Source organism: Chelmon rostratus, chromosome 13 (genome assembly GCF_017976325.1).
Source record: "Chelmon rostratus isolate fCheRos1 chromosome 13, fCheRos1.pri, whole genome shotgun sequence".
NCBI classification, from domain to species: domain Eukaryota; kingdom Metazoa; phylum Chordata; class Actinopteri; order Chaetodontiformes; family Chaetodontidae; genus Chelmon; species Chelmon rostratus.
This window is the reverse complement of record NC_055670.1, coordinates 17,577,820-17,596,240: the sequence shown is the minus strand read 5'-3', so window position 1 is coordinate 17,596,240 and position 18,421 is coordinate 17,577,820. Positions and strand designations below refer to the sequence as shown.

The following is an 18,421-nucleotide window of genomic DNA, read 5'->3' as shown; positions in this document are numbered from 1 at the left end:
CTAGTATAGAGTCACTTTTATTTAAATGCTTTTTAATGCTTGGCTTCTCCTTAATAACCTCACACTTAATAGCCATTTAAAATTTGGTAGGTTGACTGAAATGTTAGAAAAAATAGAACAACATAATATCATGCGTGAGTAAAAACGGCTAATAGTATTAGCATAATCAGCAAGCTCAAAGGGCATGGCGTGTGTATGCACACATGTATGTGTTGGGTATGTGAGTGGGTGTGCACATGTTTTGATTTTAAGCAGTGTATGGAGCAACTGGAGTAGAAAATAAACCCTCTTTTTTTTCCAGCAACACAATGAGCCAATGATGTTGACATCTTATTAGCTGTTATTATTACATATAACCTCTCACATGAGCATTTTACTCAGAGCGCGCTCATATCCTCTGCTCCCTCCGTCCACAGCGGCAGAGAAAATTCATCTCAGGGGGATTTTATCTGATCTAACTCTGTCTAATGAACCACTCTGCTGAAGCTGTGATGTTGCAGGGTTTCCTGCGCTGCCTATGCCAGCTGGGTGCAACAGGGGAGGCAGGGCGGTGTGGTTTGCGGCTAGAGTCATCCAGCGGAGGCATCAAACTAAGGCACAGCAAGATGGTTGGCATCTGCTGTCAGCATATTGGCCCCTGATAGGGAACAATAAACACAGCCTAAATACAATCTCCCCCTGACTCGCAGATTCAAATCAGCCTCCCACTGCAAGGCACTGCGAAATGCACACTCGCACGAGTTGTGCAAACAATAAAAGGGGAAAACACAGTTCGCAGGAAGCCCATGAACACAAGACGTGTGTGCACACAAACAGTCGAGAGCCGACGTGTGCAAAAACAATAATTGTTGGAGAAGAAGGACCACTGTCTGGCTGGCATAAAATAACAGACAGTAGAAATGTGGCAGCGCCGCTTAAACGTCAAGACAGAACCAGTCATGCAAAACCACAGTTTCTCTAATTGAGACATTTTCACAAACCTAAAAATATAGAATATTCTTTCAACTAGAGTCTCCGTTCTTTACTGAGACACTAAGAAAAAGAAAGTCTCTGTTTCTCACAAACCTTTGATTTGATGTTTGCACCTGATCGTACTATCAAGTTTAATTCCTTTTAATTTCACCTCTGGCTGGTTTTTGAAGTTGCTGAGCTCTCACTGCGGACGTGATCGTAAGTGATCTAGATGCATTCTGGGTATTTTACATAATGGATGGGATGTAATAGGCTTTTAGATGAGAATTATCTTTGAATACATTGTACACTGAATACAGTATTAGTGTTGCTTTCTTGAAAAGTGATGAGTTCATCAGTGTGTGTAGATGTAATGGAAAAGACTTTTATATTACCATTAGAGTTGAAGGACAACCAACCTGAACTGAGCATAAAAACATGTTTTGAGATCTGATTTAGATCCAATTGTGGACTAAACAATCATTGAGGACCCATGACATTGAAGCACAGACATCATGTGGACAGAGCTGAAACACACTGAGTCTGCCTCTGTGTGCACACTGGGTGCATGTTGTTTATTTCCGAAAGGCGGCGCCCGAAACACACATCAGCGCCTGAAGTTATTGGGAAGACACTTTGAGGACACACGGCGGCCATCTTTAATGATTCTGTATTTTGGTTATTAGAGCAGCAGCATGAAATCTGCCAGAGGAACTCGCTCTCTTTCTCTGAGATGCAGGAGCATTGGAAAGCCATTAGAAACACCAGTCAATTACGATGCCCGATGGATGGATTTTCCAGTCAAGCGTGGTTAAGCTCAACATAAACTAATGGGGAGTCTTTAAATGAGCTTGACCTGCATATGATTTTAATTAGCTTTCCTGCCCTAAAGGCTTCCATTAACTGTTTGAAAAAATCAATAGAGCCAGTATTGATGCTGTGCGAGAGCTTAAACGATGTCCCAACACCACTGATTCACCGCCGATGGAGAGATAGAGTGAGACAGAAACGCACACACGCTGTATAGGTGCTCTTGTTGACAACTGTCATATTGATACTGTCTGTGTCTTTTCTAGGTGTCTGGTTGCGTTTGTCTTACGGCCAGCCCAAATTGGTCTTTCAGAAGGCATCTTCACGGGTGAACAGAACGAAAAGATTCACGGGAACGAACACGCCCATGCGCACAAGCACGCAAATATTCGATTCACCTGAATTTGATTTTATTCAAATTAGCTCAATTCAATGCCGTTCGACTCAATTTCGAGCCCTGCCTGCCGTCGTCGAGTACGTGGCGCGCTTCAGAAGCACATCGCGGTTGCTTCAGGGAACTCGGGGAATGAATTGAAGTTGTCTCCAGCATTACCACTGGGACCTAAAGTAATCAGCTGGAGCAATGTCACATTTGTAGAATCTGTCACTTCTGTGTGTGAATGTCGGTGTGTGTTTGTGACTGTGCTTCCGTGCGTACTGCTTTTACAGACCGCGAGACAAAACTGAAGTGACACGGGGTCTGCTCCGGGGACTATCATCATTACCCTTCATTAATGCTGGAGGTCATCCCCATTACACTGTGGGTCAACTGCTCGCCGCCATAAACTCCAAGCATAAACACACAGACGGAACCACACGGACCCGACAACAGTCAAACAAACCATTGGGTCTAATTATAGAGAGTTGATATCCAAGGTAAATAAGTGACTGATCTGCTCAACTCAATCAAGCACATTGTAATTGAAACTGTTGCCTCATTAGAACTGACCTCTGTGTTAACCACCTGAGAATCAGGTCTCCCGGCAACATGGAGCCTGTTGGACTGTCAAAGAACATGTTCAAGGAGCAGCTCGACATTTTCAGCTTTCAGACTTAAGTGAGAAGGCTGTAGTTTGCAAGTATGGGCCTAGAGACAAGAGGTAATTAGCTTAGCTTAGCATAAAGACCAGAAGCAGTTAGCTTGTCTCTGTCCAAACTTTCAAAATCTCACTAATTAACATGTGACAAGTTATTTGTCTAATCCAATCAAAAGCAGACACAGACAAGACAATTTGTGGTTTCACAGGAAGCTGTGCCATTGCAGTGAGGTTGCCAGGCAACCAACTGAGAAGCTGCACTAAAGTCCTGAGCAAAGAATAGTTCAACTACAGAACAGCCTCCAAACCTGCAAATTACTGTTCTGACAGATGAGAGAGAACGTGGAAAATGACGCTGAAACTAAATGTTACTTGTTCTCTCATTCGTCAGCCACTATTTTTTTAAATAAAAAATTTTATTGCTAAAACAGCTGCCCACAAGCAGCTTTGTGGTTCAAGACAAGGATTGGTTGAACCACTGTGTGCCTTCTGAACTGAGATATTTCTCTTTTTCCGCCATGTTGGATTGCTTAGAGATAATTACCACACATGTAAGTCCCTGTCCAAAGCACAGCGTTTCCCAAACACCTGCCTCATCTCGGACCCTAAAGGTGCTCCAGGCCAGCAATACTACTACTACTACTACTACTACTACTACTACTACTACTACTGCTACTATAATACTACTACTACTATAATAATAATAATAATAATAATAATAATAATAATAATAATAATAATTCCAACCATTGTTATGTCTGGCCCACTCCATCTTCACTTGTCCACTATTTCTTTCATAATTAACACCGAGGTTTGCGACACTACTGGTCCTTGTAGTGTTCCATGATTCATTGAAACACTCATATAAAATGTCAGAAAGTAAATAGTAACGTACTAGGTAGCAAAATGGCGTGTTTTGGACACAGCTTTTGTCAGTCATAGCTTTCATATCGATGACGATCCATTTCATCCATTTCCTGTGCAGTGTTTATATCTATTTCACCAAAAGATTTCTGTAAGGTTTCCACTTTTGTACCAAGTTTGCTTGGAGAACTTTTGGAGGCTTTGGGAGGATTCAGTCTGCAAAGGTGATACTGGTCATTGCATAGCACCTGTGCATGGGTACATAATGCCTGCCTCTGAATCCATTCCACTGTGTACCTACAGTAACTTCCTATTCCTTCCGCCATCTCCTTCACTACAATCTCCATATAAAGTGCTGCAATTTGCTGGCCTATCGTCGACAGCAATATTCTCCCCACTGTGGTGATATGGGCTTCTTTTTCTGGAGGCATATTGTTGCTTCCTGCAGTCTCAGAAAGGAAAAATGGATGTGACCCCTATGACACTAAATAGCTGTCAACCGGATCTAAACTGGGACAGTTTCTTGTTCTCCCTCGGTACACCTGCAATCCCTCCCTTCTGTGGTCGCTGTCTTTAGTATGACAGTGGAGAGAAGCTACTTAGACTCCTTTGCCCCATCCAGATGGTGGCTACAACAGTCACCCAGACCATTTATCATGTGTATCTGCTGAGTACAGAGAGTTAACAGGTAATTAAAATCATCAGTCACGCAACAAAAGCAAGGAGCGGAGAGGCGCAGCGGAAAAGAGAAAAGGAAAGAGACCTTTCTGCGAGTTATTTCCACCCTCTCTCCATGGCTTTGAGTTGTGGTAAGAGAGTGGAAACTAGAAAATAGAAGCAGGGAAAGGGCTCACAAAAAGAAGAAGAAGAAGAAAAGAGAGACAAATCAAAGAACCCCATTGAGACAAAGCCTGACTTTGGATGGTCTTTGACTTGCAAACAGTCTGTAACATTTAAACCTTTGTCTTCTTATTGAAAGACAGAGGGACAGATACAAAGCGAAAAGACGCACTGTTGTCTGCTGTCTCGTAGAGGCGGTTTGTGTGCTAGCTAGCCTGTCTGACACTCTTGAGGTCCTGTATTTAATAGGGTCCCAGCTTGCCACTGATCCCTCTTGTTCCCACTTAATGGGGATGTGGAGAAGCAATGACATGTGGGAAAGGCCAGTGAAACCGGCCTTATACTGGCCCACCACAATCAATACTCATTTGGCCTCCACCTCTCTTTCCCCAAAAGTAATTAATGAGAAGAACGGAAGTATCTGGCTGCTGACAGCTGATTTCCCTGCCGGTCTCTGTCCTTAACACCCTGTCCACTTCTCATGCTGCTACTTAAAAGCTTCATTACGGTTGAAACCAAGCATTCAGTGTTGGAAATGGACACAGATATGGGCAGACACAGATGTAATGCGCATAATGTTCTCACATGTGTCGGGATAAAAATCCAGAAGAAGAGGTGTCTTTCTCATCAGTTTCATGTAGTTGAACAAAAAACATGTGCATTTGCTCCTGAGTCTAAATTAAATCTTGTTGCGTAATGGATATGCACACAGTCATCAGTTGAATGTGGCAAAACAATGAAAATTCTCTCAAAAATCTGTAGTGATGTGTCTGATTTTAAAATTCTCCATTGTTCCCTAAATGCACCATCTGACCCACTGCTTGTCCATCATTAAACTATGCTACTGCTGTTCCTCACCAATACATCACGATTAAAAACTGCTGCTCGAAAAATTGTCACATATAACCAGGAATTAGGTAACGGTGGCAGCCTTTTGGATTCACCATCTGAAAAATCGTGGGTCAAGTAAACAATGCAACTTTCTCGCAGTAATGTACTAGAAAAATGTTAATTTGAATCCCTTTGAATTTGTTTTTCACAACCTTTAACCACATCACTCACCACACAACTTATTCTACTAAAACATCTCACAATGATGATGACAGCAATGGCAACGCCAGCGATGGTTTTGATGATTGTGATTGCAGGTACAGTGGAAAAAAAATACTTTTAGATAATTTAAATGCTTTTTCATGTGGTTCCTACACACACGAAATTGAGGTGAAGAAGTAAATACTTCGACTTTTTACACACAGAGTTAGCGCTGCAAATCAGAACAGAATAAAAACTTTCAGTAGCTTTGAATCTCCTATCGTCTCTGAATAAGAGCGCCGAGGGAGAGGAGTGCCACTGCAGTGGAGGTTCAGTATAAATAGCAGTCGACCCTCCTATAGCACCCAGAGCAGACTTACTGCAGCAGAACACACAGCAGGCGGAGTGGCAATACGCTCTTTCCTATAGAGCTCATTTCAAGCAGTGCCATCTACACACAGCCCTGCTGTCAAAGTCAACCATCCTGGAGTTAAAATACCCGGCGCAACTGATTCAATGCTGTGTGTGTGGGTCATGAATATAGAAGACAGCGTGCGCTTTAAAAAACACTCGTAATGCACACAAGGTGACGGCGAATGTGTTGAAGACGAATGCAGAACCCATTTGGGCCAGTCACTCGCAACTTCTGCAAACATGTAAAAGGTCACAGTTTCATGTTTTCTATGCAGCAAAGAAAATGGCATTTTACAAAGATGTTTTCACTTCCTGTTAATCTTTTTCTTTTAGTGTGGCACCTCTCGATGGTTTTTATTAGCTGGCACTTCCCCGTACCAGCCCTCGAAAGTGGGGCAAAGTGATACCTCAGATGGAAAACGGTGAGACTAATCAGTATTAACAAGCTATTACTCGAGGAGACACATTTGCAGAGTGAGGACAGTGCACCAAGAGGCTAATGCCACTCTGAGAAATTAATAAAAAAGCTGCCTGATGTGTAGTCATGTACACAATGTGTTTCACAAAAAGAGGCAAAATAACCCTAATAAAAAAAAACTTGTCAATGTCTTTGATATCTCACTTTGAATATATCTGAATACACTGTGGAAATGGAGAATAAACTGTGAGACCTTAAGCCGAGTCTTCAACGGCTGTTAAAATGTATAAAGGTCTACAGAGATTTAAGGTGGAACTGCTGTCATTATGAATTGTTTGATGGAGTGAGGCTAATGCAATTTCATTTAAATGAACTGAAGGCACAAAAGGCATTGGCAACTGATTTATCTAACGCTCAGAAGACAATGGGGCGGCATTCTTGGGAGGAAATTCAACCCGAAGATTGAAGAGGGGATTGAGGTGGGAGTTGAGAGAGAGAAAACTTCAGAGAACATCCATCAGGATTGCAGAACAATGAATCCAATCACTCTGTATTAATGAGCCAATGCTTAAAATAGTTCCCGTTGTGAGGTGAAGTCAGGGGAAATGATCTTTGCAGGGGGGGAGAAGCTTCCTGATAAAAGTCTGGGCATAAATCATTTTGTGGAGTAGAAATAGCTAATCTCTTTTCCTTCAAACTCCCCACCTGCTCAGAACACTGCTGAATAGCGATCCTGGGGAATAGCTATTCTTAACGCTGACTGGTGAATAGGTGACTTACTGTATGTCTGGAGGACTCAGAGGAGCTGGCTGAAGCTGCAGCGTATATGGACTCACACAACACTGTGCATGTAGGCAGCTCACTGACGGCCTTCAAAGCCAAAAGGCATGAAATCCAGCATGCAGCTGCTGCCCAGCTGCTGAGTGACTTATCAAGCAGATTTGTGGTGATAGAGATTGTAACATATGATTTGGTATCGTCACGTTATAGGAGCTCTGTGACATTTTAAATAGAGATGCAAAAATGCCATTTTTTCTGAATTGATATGTAGCGTAACATCAGAAAGTGAGATTTTTTTTTAAATGAAATATTTTGTTTTGTGAAAAGTAAAAACATTTCAATCAACCTCCACGGTTCTTTTTATTTACTGCTAATCAGCAAATGTTAGCTTGCTAACATGCTAAACTAAGATAGTGCTCATAGTATTCTATCCATGTAACTAACTAGTCTAATGTGCATTTACACACCACAGATATTAACACGGAATCTGTCATATCTAATGCATGTTGGCATGTTGTGCTTGTGTTACTGCACTTGCAACACATGAAGAGCAGCTCATTCCAGAAATGCAAACACAATAGATCAGTGTGTGTGGTTAATCCTCATAAATGGCGTTCATCCTGTACTCCTCAAGCAAATGCATCTCTGTCTCTGAGCAAAGCAGACTTCTTTTTCTAATTATTCTTCTCACTGGTGTCAGGATCTGCAATGCTATAAAGAAAGATAAGTCTTAGGGCGATTCTACGTTGCATTCAAGCACATCAGTTACTTGGGATTTCATGCTGATCTCTCAAGTAATTCACACTAATCTATTATGTGTGTCCCTAAAGTTAACTGTATGACTTTGTCCCTAGCCCACCCTATCTGATGTTACCCATATTAAATAGGTGAGTATTTGTATGCTGTAACCTGAATACAAATAAACAGATACAAGGCCAACATTGGTACAGATGTCCCTACTGGGCCCAGCTGTGCTAATATGCCCCCGTTCACCTCATTCTCACTCCTTCCTGCCCTTATCACCTCTCTCTCTCACTGTCCTCCACAAAAGTGTACGCAGATCTGGTCTGTCCAATCTGTAACAGCCTGGATATCATGCTAGCATCTCCCTCCACCCTTTCCACCGAAATTCAAAATGCAGATATGCCAAAGTTCAGACATTTAACCGTGCGCCTAAAAAATGACAATCACCTCTTGTATTCTAAATGTTTGACTCCACATCTGTTGTTTTCCTCCACAGGTCCAAACTGAACTAGTCTGAGCTTATGTATGAATGTGTGTGTGTGTGTGTGTGTGTGTGTGTGTGTGGTAGCAGGTCATGGGCACAGATAAAAGAGGGCGCTGAAGGGCAGGAAATGAGCAGGGGGCAACAGATGCCCCAGGTCACATCGAGCCCCATGGGAAGCCAGCTAAACAAACCTGCCAACAAACACAGTGAGCAAACACCTGCTAACATTATATCGCAGATGCACATATTCATTATGTCGACACACACACACACACACACACACACACACACGCACTCACACATGCACGCGCGCACACACATGCATGCACGTGCGTGCGCGCACACACACACACACACACACACACACACACACACTCATCCTTTAATGTACCCTGCATACCATTATAAATTGCAGGAACAATACATGAGCATAATAAATAATTGTCTGCTATATGATGTAGTTTGTTTGATTACATATTTATGAACATTTTACTGCCAACAATTACAATTTGAGCAGGCAACTGAATATTTTCAACTTTTTCCATGAAAGCTGTTATCTTAATGCATTGATATTGGATAAAAATGGTTATTTACAGCTTTAAGTGTAAAGTAGTGATTATCAGTGTTAAGCAAGAAGTCGAACATGCTTATTTACAGCACCACGTTGAACCATGTTCCTTCTTGCCATCTCCTTCAATACACACCTCATGTAAACTGCTGCCCAGTTATCCAGAGCAATATCCCACCAGGGCTGAATGCTCACTATTGTTGAATTTTGTCGTACCCTAAAAGAGCCAGCAAACAGCACTTCCTGTTGCAGCTTTACAATAAAAGCCTTGCAGTGGTTCGTCATTGGAGAGCTTTTAAATGACCAGTGTGTAGGATTTAGTGGCATCTAGTCTTTTTCTTTGTGTTTTTGCCAGTTAATTCACTTCATTATGTTGCTATTGCTCCCAGGTTATCACGGCTGAAGAGTGAAACACTGTTCCGGTAGACAGAGAACTTCTCCAGATCACCTTATTCATGTAGTCTTCATGATAGTTTTTGCTCCCTCCACTTTCCTACAGGACTGTGGGGGGTCACAGCTACAGCATCGCACTGCTAATTTACTACCACTGTGCTGGAGCGTATCCCAGCGTGCATTAGATGAAAGGCAGAGAAATAACCTGGACAGGTCTCTAGTCTATCACAAACAGAGACACCCCAGCATGGTCACATCGCCGCCTGGGAGTAATTTGCAGTGATCAGTTCTTTTGATCTACATTGTTTTTGAACTGTGGCAAACTGAACACCCGGAGGAGAGCCACACAAACACAGAAAACCCATTCAGACGTCACAAAGAACGGAGCCGGGGCTTATATTAAAGCCTGAGACCCTGTTGCTGTAGGCAGCACATACCATCCCCGCATTAGAATCAGCCGTAAACAAGAAAAAAGACGTGAATAAAAACTCATCACTGAATGTGACTTGAAACACTGTCAGCCTTTGCCTTTTATGTTCCGCTTTAGTTTCCTTTAAGGCGGTCTCCTCATTTAACACGCTGGGATAACAAGACCATGCAGTATGCTGCGGAGACTCTGCACAAGTAATTGAGGATGTAGAGCAGAACTGTGTGCTATTTGGGTGTAGTAGATCTTCTTAGCTGAAGACGGGAGCAAGGAGATTGAAAGTGGTCCACATGATAGGTAACCAACACAAGCAACACACAGAGTAAATCTGTTGAGTGTGCTGTGGTAGTAAATATGGCTTGGAGAGCAAAGGCTGATGGGAAATATGATCTTGATCTTATGTTCTCTCTCTGTCTCATCTCCTCCGTTTCTCTTCCACCCACCGCCAGGCTCCCTGTGACGACTCTCTTTATTTATCTCTTTTCTCATTTCTTTCTTTCCCGGCGTCTCGCTCTCCCCTTCTCTCATTCTTTCTCTTTGCTGAGCTGATGGCAGCGGCTGGGTTGTGATCCAATCACAGGCTGGCTGCAGCAATCACCGTCTGCTGATTGGTTTTATAATCCTCACTCAGGATCTCAGATGGGAGAGAATCAGCTGGCCAAGAAGTGCTGCTCTGAAAGCTGTCATACTGATGCACACACTCATGCACCCACAAACACGCACGCATGCATGCACGCACGCACACACACACACACACACACACACACACACACACACACACACACACACACACACACACGCACACTCAAAAAACAAAACACACACAGACTTCATTTCTCTCTGAATCTATATCACACTTCTCGACTCCACATCATTGCCTTCATTCTCTGAACAAAAATTCTCCATGAATGTGTGTGCATGCACGTGTGTGCATGTGTGGTGGGACAGCAATGCCTGAACAACAAATAGGAAAGGAGAGCATTCACTCAGCTCAAATTCTGTATCTGACATGAACTGTAATTTATCGTGTGTGTGTGTGTCTGTATGCTTTTAGCTTTGGTGTATGTACGTGTGTATGTAATGATAATAATGTGCATCAGTATATTGTGGAACATGATGCAAGAGTGCATCCCAGCCCTGCAACGCCTCACTGGGGCACAAAGGGACAGGATGAAGTAAAATATAAGGGAATGCAGTAAAACTACACACCCTCCAGCCCAAACTCCCAGATCAATAAGCTGAGCTTTAACTCTCATATTTAAACATCCTGAGAAGAAAAGCTAATCTTCAAGGCACAATATCGCAGCTAAATCCCCAAATCCTCACAGGTAACAGTGGAGGTTTGATTTGCCTGCTAGCATGGATAACCATATGAAAAGAGGAAATGTAATTAGTCAATACACACAGGTGCTGTTCATGAAAAACACAATAACTCATACATAAATGCACACACGAGTGGCTACAGAAAAGACCGAATGGTACTTTATTTCCCTGTTCTCGCAACAGGTCCCCTATTATGATTTCCGCATATTGTGCCTTGGACGGTTAATACAAGATGCAAGGTATTGACAAGGCTGTGTGTAACAGCTAATATCCTGTGCTGAATGCTTTGCGTCTTGCTTTCTGCATTGTTCAGCAGGTTGCATCAGCCTGTAACCTACTGTATGTCCTATTTATTGTGCCCTTGTCCTACATCTGTGAAGCTGTGTAAGGACAAATAAGACTCCCGTAATGTGAGTGTTTTCCGAAGAGTATGTCAAAATTAATTGTAGTTGTTTGGAATTATTCATAGCAACAGTTGAACTAATCCCACAATAATAATAATACATTGTGCATAGAGTCTTAGTTTGGATTTTTTGTTGTTGTTTGGTCATGTCACCAGTTTGGTTTACCTAAGCCACCATATGTCCGCTGTACTGTTTCAGGTTCATGCACCAACCATGTGAGGGATATCAAATCTGCTACTTAAAGAATGGAACACGATGCACATTCCAGGTCTCATAATTGGAGAGTCACTGCAGACATTCATGTTGTTCTCCCCTGATCGTATTAATACTCCTAAATACTTATTATTTAATTAGAGCAACTCCTGTACAGCCCTGTGCTTTTCAATAAATGTCACAATGGCTACAGCAACATAGTGCTGCGAGTAAGGTTGCCAAAAGTATCAGTTTCACTACTTTTTCAATACTGTATGTGTCACAATGTCTGGTAATTAAGCATTTTAGAGTGCATTTTATAGTATCGAAAGTACTGAACCTATAACAAAACAAACAGATATACGACGTGACTTTTTCTGTACCACCTGTGTGCAGGTTGTTCTAAAAGAAAGAAAGAAAGGTTTGCTGTGGTATCAAAATGATATTAAGTATTGTTTTGTTTTTTTTACTAGTGAAACATTCTGGTATCGTGACAACATTAGTTGTGAGTAAAACGTTCTGCATAAAGGTTTGTTCTTGTGCTTCATATTGAATGTACAGACTACAAGGTTATGGATGGGTTTAGAAAAGAGAGGTTCAGAAAGATTCTGTCAGACCGGTACAAAGAGTTATTGGTGTTTTATGAGTTCACAAAATGGAGAATTTCTGAGAATCCAATGGACTCAGGCTGCAGAAGTGAGATGCCAGTTATGTTCAGGTGGGAGTACCATCCCACAGGTAATTAACAAAGGGCTATCTGCAGAAGGTTTAACATGTATCTGTATGAGGACAAAACTGCAAAAACTGGATTCAGAACTTTGTTCCTCAATAAGGAGCGGATTGAAAAGGTGAAGCAGTCTGCAGGGAGTTAGTCATTTAGAGGTGCCACCACTGTGCTGAAACCAAGCCGTCCTGTGGGAACACTGGTTCAACATATGCACACACTGGACTTTATGTGTGTGTCCAGACTATGAGGTCTCTCTTACATGATTCCTTCTCAGAAATGTCCTGAAAAGATCCCAAAACAAAAGAGATGAAGAATTTATCTGTACACACACTCGAGCTACACAGATATATGACTCTAATTTTGTTCTTTAATTAAATATCTAATCTGGTCCAGTCCGATCCGGCTATACTCCTGAAAGGAAGGATGTAAAACATGTAAAACATGTGTGTGTGTGTGTGTGTGTGTGTGTGTGTGTGTGTGTGTGTGTGTGTGGCGTGACAGGGTAGCACAAACTCAGTGCTTCAGCTCACATTAACTACGTCAGGCCTCGTCAGGCTTGGACATAAAAAACAGAATGTTTGTCAGGTTCGGGTCGGGCTCGGCTATTACTCTCTAGGACAGAAAAATTCGGCCCGAGCCGCACTCTACCCTGACAGAAGCCCCCGCACTCACCACTCACACACACACACACACACACACAATCCCAAAGCTTTGCCATTAGCTCAGTGTGTGTTCACTGGGGTGAAACCAAGCCACTGGGAGCATCATTCATTCCAGGCCTGCAGGGAGAGAGACACTGTGAAGCCAGGGCCCCCCCTCTCTCTCTGTAAGACATACATACACACACACACATGCATACACACACTGTCCCCCACGAGGTCAGCAGGATAAGCTGGTTTGAGGAAGGCATGTACCCTTCACTTCCTGTCAATGACAACATGGGCTGGTAGCCGCTACGCACCGCTGACTCTAAAGCACACTCTCTCTCTCTCCCCCACTGTTTTTGGTTTTTGTCTGTATCTCTCTACCTGACATCCCCCCGCTGTATCTGTTCCCGACTCATATCTACACCCAATCTTTGCCTCCCCACCTCCCCCGAAATCTTCTTATAAGATGAAACTTTAATGATTCCCTTGAGGAAATTGGCTTGTTGCGGCGGCGAATATACAGTCATAACAATAATGGGATGCAAGAAAGAGAAAATGTCTGGGTTTTGTGCGTCTGAGTGTGTGTATGTGTGTGGAAGGAGGCACTTTGTTCTGTTTACTCATTCTAGCTCTCTGCAAGGGTTTGTGTAATTTCCTGGGCTGATACAGTACTTTGGTCAAATAATAGATTTTTTTTTGTTCCCTTTCTGGGTTTCACAATTCTCATAGTCTCGCTATGTCAAGTGTTACTTCTGTTAAATCGTGATCTTCAACCATGTGCCAGTTTATTCTGTGCTTACAGGGTAAATCATTTATTCTTAATTTATTTCACAATAAAAGAGACGGAGCCGATGTCACTGGTTCAAAGTCTTTTCTGCTGTGTTATAATAAAAAATAAACTAGAACTAAGAGCAAACCTGTCATGGGAAACACATTTCTTACAATAGGTTTGCATATATTTGATGATGATGATGATGGCACCATCTCATTGGTCGAAAAATCAGATACGACCACGTTAAAAAGAGACCAGCTTTGCTCTTTGCAACCCACACATCTCTTCTGTCTCCATTCCTTCATTTCTCTCAGGGCTCTAATCACACAAGGGACCACCGTCCTCACTGTCTTTTACTCTTCGTTTCTCTCTTTTCTCAAACTTCATTTTTTTTTTCTGTCCATCAACCCCCTCAGCACATTCCTTTGTCCCTTGGCTACTGGTGGATAAAACCCTACAGATATTCCTAGACAGCTGCCGTGGACACGTTTGATTTCAGAGTCGTACGCCGCTTCCTGGAAGCTCATTTAGGTGAAACCTTGCTGGTTTCGAGAGAACTCCCTCACAAGAAGCAACTAAGAGAACTCAAGAGAAAATCACTCTCCAAGTCTCCGATTGGTTGAAATATACAGCACAGGGGTGTGTTTCTCAAACAGTAAGTCATAACTGTTGTGCATCATTCAGCACCACGATTGTGTTAAGATACATAATAAGATAATCCTGGAATTTCACATATATCATTAATAAAAAGCTGAGTCTAGCTGATGAAAGAACAGTTAATGTGCCTCTGTGTGTGATGTGATAACTAATTACTGTTGCAATGTTTTCTAATGAGACTGCTGTGCTTGACAGACAAATGTACAACTGAGGTGAACACACTGATGAAGAAAATTGGTAGTGTCCCCGAGGAATGCGAAGACGAGATTCAATTACTCGACAGCAGTCTATGTGCTGGCTCTATGCGGCTCTTTACAGGAATATTCACGTAATATTTTACTAATCTTGCAGAGGTTCTTATCTCACTTATGATGAGTGACCAGGCAGGGTTTGACTGTCTTACTCAAGGACACTTTGACAGGAAAACCTTCTGGTAACGGGACTCTGTAGTCTGTGGGGATTTACTGCCAGCCAGGCATGTGTGTGTGAGTTATGTGTGTCATCCATCTGTGGTTCTGTTGCACACACACACAAACACACACACACACGCACGCACGCACGCACGCACGCACACGTAGAGTGGCGAATAGATGGGCATTTAATGTCCACACACACATACGAGAACTAATAGATGTGCTTTCTCCGTGAGACTTAGAGAAATATATTAGGACAGCTGGCCATCAGCAGACTCTAATGTGTTAATAGAGTGAGAATCAATAATGCATAAGGTGTCTAAATGGAAATAAACACACAGATCTAGGGGTCACTTTATAGAAGTTTCTCCACAAACCAAACTCACTTAGATTAAGCAGCCAGCAAAGCTTTGGCTCAGTTTCTGTCCTTTTTCATCTGTGTTTGTTCTTTTCATCATTGACTCTTAACCATCTGCCGAGGGAGGTTCATTGAAAAACACCTCTGGGCTTTCTTCTGCTTGTCCCTCACTCTCTCTTTTTATTTCTATTTCCAGAATTTGTTTTGTGTTAAAAGAAAGAAGCTTCAGAGTGTTTGAGCTGTTCACGTTTGTAGTGGGTGAGCAGTGCGGTGAACAGTGCGGCTCCATTACATTTCACAGCTGACTGGACAATTTTACAATGTTACCGTCAATGATATGCCATAACTGCAATGAGAGGGTGATTAAAACTTTTATTCTGAAGGTAAATACTTTTATATTGGAGGTGTTGTCAGAATTCATCTTAAACTGAGCAGCCATCTCTGAATATACAGTATATTTCCCAATTCAATTAACACAGCACAGAAGGAATCAGGGGGAAGTCTTGGATCATTTATAGGATTTTTAATTTGTACCTTGAATCACTTGAGACCCTCAATACAATAATGCACTCAAGGCCAATTGTAAGCATGTGATATTTGCAGTGGTAGGCTGTGGCATGTAGCCAAAGGCCAAATATAGCACCACTTGCATTATTTCCTAAATAGCACCTGACTGGATGTGTTGTCAGATATAAAGAATCAAAAATTCAGAATAAGCAGATATTTACAAAAATCAGTGAAGCTGATGAGTTAAAACATTAAATATATTGTCTTTGTACTGTTTTCAATTGAGCATATGTCAAAAAGGATTAGCAAATCATCACGTTTTACACTGACAGGAAGCTAAAAGTGTCAAATTCCTTGTATGTATACACTTGGCCAATGGAGTCAGTTCTAGGTTCATATTATTTATTCCCTTACCAAATATGTGTATAAAATCATGCTAACAAATACACTTACCTAGCATCCTCAGCTTACAAATGTGGCTGTTATTAGACTGAATACCCACTAACAGCTTCTCTCCGCATATAAAAGGGGAGTTTTCAAAGTGATGTGAGGCAATAAATTGAGCTCCAAAGACGTGAAATCATCTGATTCGACCAAAAGGTGAAAAACGGTTTTATTTGTTAAAAAACTACAACTCATTTGTAAACTAACCAGCGAGGACACAGTATGACAGAAATAAGCAGCACATGACAAATTGGCAACCTACAGTAATATGAGCCACTTTTGTCACTTTTTGCAAATCTTGCAATGGTGAGGTACTTCTATATTCTATTTGAAAGTTAAATTGCTTTTACTTTAAGGGATGATGATGCTGTAATGTGTCCCTGGTGTGCAGGCATGTCTCTTAATGATGGATATACAGTATTTGTCTGACAGAGCTTCACACTGCTCTGTGCTCCAGCGTGAATCCGTTCCCCTATAGGCCGTTTATAGGCGCTATATATCACAAGGCTTTCACTGGTAATCACCAATGATGCTGCAATCCCAACCCATTTAGGTCACTAGTCTAAAGCCCACGCCAGTTTGATGGAGCTACAGTCATTATGTCTGTGCATGTGCGTGTGTGTGTGTGTGTGTGCGTGCGTGTCTGTCTTACTCAGCATTATCACTCCATTACAGGTGCAGGGGTTTCTCACACAGCCTTCGTTCTGTTGTGCGTTTGTTTATGCATGTGTGTGCTTGCATGTGTGTGTGTGTGTACAGTGCTATTTGCACAATTGCAAACACAGCACTCCACTCTCCTAATACATAGAGCGCTCCCTCCTGACAAGTGCACTCAATCATGCTAATTTTTTACGAATACAGCATTATTCAACTGGCGCGGACAAAACTGTGAGTTTACCTCCATAAGCTTTTGTGAAAGGCGGACTAGTTACCAGAAAACTTTGATTTGGGTTTCAGGTTAATCTATTTAAACTTTTGAAGGAACATGTAAACTATTTTAACAGATTTTTAGTTGTTTTTGTTCACATTCAATTAACTATTTTGTGGCTACACAGCCTGCAGCTGCTGAGTTTACTTCATTTCTTGCTACTGCTGGGAATAGCAGGTACAAATTCTGTCTGGTGTCACGTTGTATTTTGTAACAGTGACTTGCAGACCTGATTAATTATCACTACCAAAGTGATAATTCATGACTTTCAACCAAAATTATCACCATCACCACAGTGATAATTAATCAGGTCTGAGATTTCTGGTGCCCAACTCTGTCAGCTGACTTCATGTCGATGATTTATAGCATATTTGCATTGTGGAAACAATGCTTACAGAATACGACCATCATAAAAAGAGTCAAGTTAACAAAAAATATATGAGAAATAGGAGATATATATATATATAAACATCACATCAAGCATGCAAAAGTAAAGGGAAAAAAATACCAAAATTTATTCCTTCATATATACATACATCTGTGTATTGAATGGAGTATGCAAGATTTAAATTGCAAGTTGGATAAATGAGTAGTTATGGGGAAAAGGTCGAGCACCACTTTTGAAATTTACTGTCTCATCTTTTGGCTCTCTTGTCTGTCTTTGGCTCTTTAAAACCATCATTTTCTGATAAAAAAACAAAACAAAACAAAAACAAAACGCATCTAAACCAAAGGAGATTGGTGCAGCCTTAGGTTGACGGGTTCACGGACAGATCGGTTTCAATGTGAAGATTAATAATGCGTCTTGAAGAGTGCTGAAAACTGTGTGAGCCCATCATGTGTGTGTGTGTGTGTGTGCGCGTGTGTGTGTGCCCTTGCTCTCCTTGAGGACTTCACTCTATTAAAAGTCAAGAGCGCCAGAGGAGAACAAACAGCATTATGCACACACTGAAAGAACTTACTGTAATGCACACACACAAGCCCAGAGGCACCCACCTTCTCCCCAAAGCACTCAAAATGATAGGTGAGCTTGAAAGTTGGTCTGCTTTATAAAGTGTGCAGAACCAAACACATATTTACCGCTGAGACCTTCTCATCTGCTCAATAAAGATGAGAAGAGCTTCGCGGCACAGAGTGACTATAAAGAGATTTAAATTATACTTTCATTTTCCTCTTTCTGCGGAAACCAAGCACTTGAATGCAACAACAAAAACAGCTTTGGAAATAAATTTTGGTGAATTATGTGCAGGGGTGTATATATAGTATATACTTTAGTTGCCATGCCGA

General features: G+C 41.8%; 1 protein-coding gene across 1 annotated transcript in view; it reads right to left on the bottom strand.

Annotated features, from left to right (window-relative positions):
* LOC121616411 (ephrin type-A receptor 6-like) overlaps positions 1–18,421 on the bottom strand; it is a 164,419-nt gene that overhangs the window by 37,791 nt on the left and 108,207 nt on the right. The gene's annotated exons all lie outside the window — the stretch shown is intronic.